The 7,931-nt window shown below is 41.5% G+C and overlaps 1 long non-coding RNA gene across 1 annotated transcript in view; it reads left to right on the top strand.

Annotated features, from left to right (window-relative positions):
* Positions 1–262: 262 nt before the first annotated feature.
* Positions 263–7,931, top strand: part of LOC146584834 (uncharacterized) — a 9,774-nt gene continuing 2,105 nt past the window's right edge. The window contains exon 1 of the long non-coding RNA XR_014898136.1: positions 263–438. This is a non-coding gene — a long non-coding RNA (uncharacterized LOC146584834). The remainder of the gene's footprint in view (positions 439–7,931) is intronic.

Raw genomic sequence — 7,931 nt, 5'->3', positions numbered from 1 at the left:
CTGCTCTGGGCTATAGGCCCACCACTGTTTTCCAAACCCATTAGATTCGTATGGGTTGAGGCTTAGAAGGGAAAGCATCTTTGAGCTCCCTTTCCCTAAGTACTTATTTTCTTATTTGTTCTGTTCAAATTCAAAGATAGCAATTCTCTGGGAAGGTTAGACCTAGGTAGGAAGCATGTTTAGCCTAATTCAGCTGGTGTTGTTCCAACAGCTATGCTTGTTGTGCAGTTCAGGCACATCTATCTGTTGGATCTCAGTCAAAAAACAACCCTGCTGAAATCGAAGGAAATTGGGTTCCACAGAAGCTCGTTGTGGAGGCTTGTCCTTCTGAAGAGATGACCATTAGTTGAACAGCCAGTGAAAACAGGAATCTGTAGTTACTTTTCTAGCCATCCTGCTCTGAATATGGGACAYAGTCCCATGTTTCCTTTTGATCTGGTAAGTTTCTCTTAATTTTCTTTGGATTTTTCTAAGTATCTATTTGACTCTAATGGATTTAGAATTGATTTGCATTGATTTGCATTGATTTACTGCATGATATTTCAGTGTGCTGTGACAGACAATTCAAATGGGTCAACTAAAAGCTACTGCTGTGTGGGAAAAGTAAAAACAGGAAGAAAAAGATACAAATTGTGATGACAGCATAGTTCATGGAGAGGAGCCATTTCCCACTTCAATCTGAGCAATAGGCATTTAGATTCCACATGACAAAGAATATGACATTATCTTCCCTTTAATTCTTGCTTGTTGCCACTGAACTGTTTTCTTTTTATTTGAATCAGTAAGCAGCTCTGAAGAGTAAATATAACTGTTTTTTTTCTCTGTAGACAAATGTCTATGCAGAGCAGCAGTGAAGTTCAGCTTAGATGTTATTTTAAGCAGCTCATTTTTGCTGCCTGACCTATATGACAGAGTTAAGGTCACATGAAAGTGCATCGTTTTTCCCAGATTAGATGATGTGCTTCATGCGTTGGACTGATGCTAATAATTTTGATTTCTGATACTAGAGCTAGAGGAAAAAAAAGGCACCTTAATTCTACTAGTCTTTGCTAAATCTTCTCAGAGGAATTTTGTAAGCTTTCTCTGTAAGCCACTTTGTCCTTTGGTTTCATCTTCAAAACTAAGGGCATCAGCTACCCTGTGAAGGACAGCATCACAGGGTGTTTTTCATTGGCAGGATGAGCAGAGCATAGTTGTGAGCTTTGTTCTGCTTTTATTTTAGCACTGCCATTAAGTTGAATATCATATCTTTCATGATGTTGTTCCAGTTTTTTTATATACTGCAAATAGTGGTATGCTGCAGAGCAAGGCTGCCATTTAGAGGGACCTGAAAAAGCTGGAGAAATAAAATGACAGAAACGTCATGAATTTCAAGAAGGCAAATGCAAAATCTTTCACCTGCAAAATAATAATCCCATGCAACACTACAAGCTGGGAACTGTTCAACTAGAAATTAGCATTGCAGAAAAGAAGCTGAGTGTCCTGATGGACATCAAGCTGAACATGCGTCAGCAAAGTGCCTGTGCAACAATGAAAGAGAACCATACCACACACTGGGCAGCATTAATAACAGTATAGCCAGCAGGTCAAGGGAAGTGATGATTGCTCTCTGTTCAGCACTTGTGAGACCACATCTGGCATGCTGTTTCCAGTTCTGGGCTCCCTAGTATGAGAAAGGCATTGATAGACTTGGAGCAATTTTAGCAAACAGCCACCAAGGTAGTCAAGGGGCTGGAGTACCTGATGTAGAAAAGGCTGAGGGAGCTGGGTTTCTTCAGCCTTAGGAAGAGAAGACTCAGTTGGAGTCTTATTGCCACCTTCAAAAACCTAATGGGCACTGTAGAGATGACTGAACCCCTGAGGGGTGCAGAGAGAAATGATGAGAAGCAATAGACATGCGTTGCAGCAAGAGAACTCTTACCATATATAAGGAAAACTTTCTTCTCCAGGGAGCGGTGCAGTGCTGAAGAGAGGCCCAGAGAGACTGGAGGCCTTGAAGATTTTCAAAACTTGACTGTTCAAGGCCCTGAGCAACCTTAACTGGCTTTAAAGATAGCCCTGCTTTAAGTGGAGAGTTGGGCTAAATGTTCTCCAGATTATTCTATGCTTCTATTCTCCTGAGAGTATTTTACCAACTCATCAGATTTCTCTATCAGACTGTCAGACATTCAAGTTATAGCTGTTCATGGTATCTTAGAAAGGAAATATTTGTGGCCTAAAGCTTTTGAACCATTAGTATAGACCTGATCCTGTGGACACTTACGTATGTGCTTTGAGCTATGTGTTGTATGTGTAGTCCTGACCCCACTGAATGGTTCAAAAAGGTTGAGACTCATACTTTATTTAGTATTCACTGATTTCAGTGGGGCCTTCCTGCAGAATGTGAAGTTAACTCTTTATGGGAATGAGATCTTTCAGATATGAACCTTTGTTTTACAGCACTGTATGGCTGCTCATTAAGTATACATTTCGTATGAGGTGTGTTCATTTTGCCTTRTAACCATTATTGCTATTTGATTCCCAAGTCTGGTTTTGTGAAAAAACTATCCCTGTCATCATTCCTATTCCCTCACTAATGGTTCTCACTCCTTTAATTAGTTTCCAGTCCCACAAAGAACAGATGAGACTATGATTCAATTGYGGGGATCACAAATAACTGAAAAGGAACATGTCGCCACTGGAACAGGACTGTAGGACAGCTTTGGAAGGTTCCCAGGGAACCACCATGGCTCCAGCCACATGCTTCTGCTCCCCCTCAAARTATTTTCATCACCTCACTTGTGCAAATGTCAGATTAACTGTTTGTGTGGCCCTGGCACAACCGAAAGGACAAAGCCTATTAGTGAGGGCCAGGTGCAGATGGCTGGAGGACAGTTGGGAACACCATCAAACTATCATAAGAAGATAAACTGGTGATTACTTTATGACGCAGGCATCTGTAGGCAGGTTACTGTTTCACAGTTCTCATCTGTATTCAACAATGCATCATTTACAAATGCAATTAAAAAATGAGTTGCCAGAGCCTGCTTTGCTGACAGAAGGGAGGAGAGCACAGGCTCTTTGAAATGAGTGACCAAGAGCTGTTAGGAGGTGTTGGCATTAGTCCCCCTAATGATGTCACCTGGAGAGCTAAGCAGAGATGCCCGTAGACTGTCAGGCTGCTCAAATTGGCCACCATTCATCCTTGCTATAATACAGAAAAGGTCACTCTCGTGACTACTGCATTAGGCTCCTTCAGACCTTGCCCAGCAGCTATGAATGAATATAGAAGAAAAAAGAAATGAAACCTGAAGCTAGTAATGAGAAGAAGGAGAATGCAGCTGCAATGTGTTATTGCACTGGGAACATGTAGGTTTGGCAGATATGTTCTGCCCCTGATCCCCCAGCAGATGATCCACAGAGAAAACAAGCTTTTGCTGTTGCTGTCAACTAATAATGTTATTCCTTTAGTTCTTACTGACAGAGATTTGAAGCTAAAGTCCCTAAGGTCTGCCCTCACCTGTGCTTCCATGCAGGGGGCTGTAAGGTTTCCTCATTCCTACAATTTCCCTTAAAAATAGCAAGACTATTCAGAAGGAGGGAAAAGACAGAGGAGAAACAATGACATCTTTGTCACTTTTGCTTCCATTACAGCAGTCTGTGAATTTGCTTGGAGGAAGTCAAGCAACTCGGGGATCCTGAGGGCAAAGTTTTAAGAGGCCTTTCACACTAATTGTATATTCTGCTACCCTTCCGCAGAGCAAGGACATTCTGATCTCATAGTAAGACAGCACAGTGATGCTGTGTAATGTACTATTAGCTCACTCAATTGCTTGGTGAATTCAGAATATGCCTTTTGTAATTAATAGAAAAACAGATAATCCTACTCCTCTGTTCTTGGAATTTAAATGATACTTTCATCAATGCCTCTTTTGACAAAACCATTTTTATGTAATAGAAAATACCAAGATTTTATTTCTCTTTTATCTGATATAATACATTTTGACTTTATTATAATGTGAAACAGCAGTTGCAATTTCAATTCCAGTATAAATGGGACCTATATCATATTACTATCATACAAAGCCTTGACATATCTCTCTAAAGCTTATCTGCAAACTGAAGTATTTTCCTGTTCCCTTATAAGGCTTGAGAGAGATCACAATCTAATGGAAATGTATTCTAGGGAGAAGTGTTCTGGACATCTATTTGTTTTTTTGGATTGCATTTTAGTACAAATTTTCAGTTAAACTAGGAGCAGRGTGAAGCCTCCATATTTCTATGTCTCTGAAAGGCCTGCAACCAAATTGCAATACTGATCTGTATATTTTAACTGAGTCAGTGAGTGAGAGCCATTTGAATGCTTCATGCTCTCTCTCTCTCTCACAAATAATTGCAGTTTAAGGATTCATTCTAATGTTAATTTTCCCACTTCTCTGTTTAAAGTTGAGCTTGGAATTCTGCAAAAGAGACCCTTATCTCAATCTATTTTGAATCTGAAACCAGCTAARTGTAAATATAAAAGTGACTCTACCTTTTTCTTAGTATACTTTTGACAAAGTGAGAGACAAAGGAATGTCATGTCTTAAAATGGCAAAATGAGTTAGTGTAGTGTGTCCGGTTATAAAAAAAGTTTTAAAGAAGTTCACTGATGAAGAACAAAACAAAATTCTGCTTCACGTTTTTGAAACAGCAAGGAAAATGTTCAATGTCTAGGCTACGTTATCTGATCCAGATCCTGCCCAGCTTGTCAGTTCATTTACTTCTCCTTTGTCATTTAGCCTGATGCCATTTTTCCAGAACATCACTCCCAAGATCAGTCCTATTATCTGCAGACACTAGGATTGACAGGATCTTTATTAAAGTGAAATGAAGCTAAACGATAGAAGTTTTTGACTGAGTGACATTTAAAAATGAAGGTAGAGACTCCTGGGTTCTCCCAACTGCACCCACAACCTTCTTTTCAGTCACTAGGCAAATTTTTTAAACCATCTATACTTCAGCATGCCTGGATGCCTCATAGCCTTTGCTAGTAGAACTAATTGGAAAATATTTTTCTTTTTATGGAAAATTCTGACTTTGGTAGTTACAAAACAAAACAAACAACTTCCATCCAGACCCCTAAATTTGTAACTAGAAGCTACAGCTTGCTGAAGGCTGAAAGTTCTGACTAGGAAACATCACAGCGATATTTCTGAAACTTCTGATTTCAGAGTCTCATGCCCCAGTCTCCAGTACAGTATGAAGTCTTGTCCTGACCAGTTCTCCCCTTTTGCACCAGTCCTGCCCCTGCTTAACGGGCATGGGGTATAGTTAGTGTAGTGTGTCCTGAAAGATGCAGTCCAGTGGGAGAAATTGGCCATCTGAGGCTTCAAGACTGAAGCTCCTATGAAGAACTGTGAAAGATTTTTTTTTTTCTTCTTACCAACACAACATCTTTTGAATAAGTTAGCAAAAAGATTAAAAAAAAAAATATTTTATAGACAAGCCCTGCCTGTCCATTGTGACTGACRTTATTGGTCCCTTGAGATTTTTCTTGAGGCAGTCGCATTTGTTTTGAGATGGCTCTTGTGGGCGGCCTAGCTGGCTGGTAACCCCACTGCCAGCTCAGCTGCTAATGGTATTCCCGGCATTTTTTTTTTTTTCAGAACTCAAAGAAACATGAGCGTTTGGCTCAGGGATTTCTCCCCACATTTTTCCTGCGTAAAAGGAAAATTACAACTGAAAGAGACTTTGGAAAACCTCGTATCTTGACTTCTTCCTCACAGCATCCAGAACAAGTGTTTCAGGGGGACCACRTCCCCTCACTACAAGACTTAGAGACCTTCCAGGTCTGATAGCCCTTAGGACGGTGCCATGTTCCATGCTGCACTTTCTTGCACCGGTTCCATGCTGCACGTTCTTGTAGGGAGCATGGCAAAGCTCYGAGGCTGAGTCTTTTGCTTGGGCAGTGATTGTTACTGTACTGGTATTGCAGTGACCTTTTCAGTGTATTAAACACTGGGAAAATAAGTAATGGACCACAGACAGTGCCCCCTAAAAAGAAAAGAGGAATAAATGCCATCAGCAAAGGGATTTTGTTATGTAAATAAGTACTTCTGTCAGCTGGCRACTGGGAAGGAATAATACCAGAAAATAATTGGTGTGGCGGTAGAAATGATTCTTGAGGACAGATGTAGAAGAGGCAGCCCTCTTGATGGGAATGAGTTGAGATGGTCACTGATGGCAGGGTAAGGGGACACTGGCTGGAACTGCGAGTGGGTCTGTGGGAATGGACAGAATGAGGAAGGGCTCTGAAGATGAGGACAAGGAGAAAGAAGCTAATTTAAATTAGGAATTCAAAGCAGATGAAACACTTTGATTGACTAGGAAAGAAAGTCAGCTTCAGAAGCAAGAAAAAATGAAGGCTGGCCAGTAAAGAAGGCTAATAAGTGAATGATAAAGATTTTATTGCAGAAACATGCAGCAAAGAATTTAGTTACAATCATGATTTATTAAAATGAGCTGGGAAGCCTCCCAGTTCAGAGYGGCTTTTTATAGAGAAGGCAGCCCACATATTTCCTATCCAATTAGCAGAGAGATTTGTGGACATAGGATGTAGATACTGGCAGCCACAGGGTGAATGGAAGTGTATACATAAATCACAGTTTGACAAGAGAGGGAGAAAACTGTCTTGGCTCATCACAACCACTGCCCTGTCTGTCTGTCTCTCTTTTTTTTCCAAACTAGAACTGAAGTGTTTGTCCCTTCTAACAGCTGACCTGCCTTTGGTTCTTTTGATGCTGTGAAGTTCATCAATATTCATCAGAACTGGGGAGAGAGACTAATTTTCAGCAGAGACAGCCAGATGACTCACTGTCAAGACCAACACTGGCAGCAAGGCCGGATCCTTTGTTTTTTGGCATCTCCTGCAGTCCTACATCCTGTGGTAGAAAATCTATGCTGCCACTGAGGTGCTGCACGCTAGGGGAGGCCTCCTGAGGATCGTAAGGGGTCAGGCGTGACACTGGCTAATCCTAGCAACTCCAAAAGAAAGTACAGGAAAAGCTAAGCAAGCTTGTGAGGCGATGACCAAAGGTTTTGAAGAGTGTGCTGCTACGTCTAGTTCACCATTAAGGGAAAGCCTTTGTAACTCTTTAGAGTTAGTTGGGTTGTCTTTTTTTTTTTTTTTTTTTTAACTAGAAAATGAGTTTAACTTGTATGCTACTTTCCCAAGGTGCTAGCTAGTCTAAGCCAACCAATTCTCATTCATATTGTTTTTACTGTGTGAAGCGGCCTCTTGGTTAACGTAAGTTACATTACATGTGCACCTATTTTAGGTTTTGTTAAAGTTGCATGTATGTTGAGTGTGCTTGTGTGGACTTTGCATAGCAGTGTTGGGATGACATTTGCAAAAGACCTTAAACCCTATTTTAAAAGAAGTGTCATGTCACATATCACAGTGCAGAGGTAGATGTTATGAATCTGCAGATGTTTACTGCCATGGGAAATGTGGGGCAGAGACACCTTGTGTGGCTCCACAAGGCAGCTCCGTCTCAGCAGCAGGGCTGAAATCAGACTCCAGACTAGCTCTGCAGCTGGTGGGCTGCATCAGCTCTGCCTCCACTGGCTTGACCAGGTGGAAAGGGTTGATGAGTCCAGGGGTAGCCCCAAGAAGATGTGGCTGCTGATTTCTAGAGCTAATACTTCAGCTGTGCCAGCCTCCTTGGAAATGCCTCAGATCTCTGTGCAGTGTTCCTGGGACAGCACAGATGTATCATAGAATCAGTAAGGTTGGAAGGGACCTCTGGAGATCATCTAGTCCAACCTCCCTGCTCAGCAGGGTCACCTAGAGCATGTTAGACAGGGTTGCATCCAGGCGGGCCTTGAAGATCTTTAGAGAAKGAGACTCCACAACCTCTCTGGGCAACCTGTGCCAGTGCTCTGTCACTCTCACAGGGAAGAAATTCCCC

This window comes from Rhea americana, unplaced genomic scaffold (assembly GCF_003343005.1).
Source record: "Rhea americana isolate MKP2758 unplaced genomic scaffold, rheAme1 scaffold_9, whole genome shotgun sequence".
In the NCBI taxonomy this organism is placed as follows: domain Eukaryota; kingdom Metazoa; phylum Chordata; class Aves; order Rheiformes; family Rheidae; genus Rhea; species Rhea americana.
Note: the sequence above shows the minus strand (reverse complement) of the source record. Positions and strands in the feature narration are given on the sequence as shown.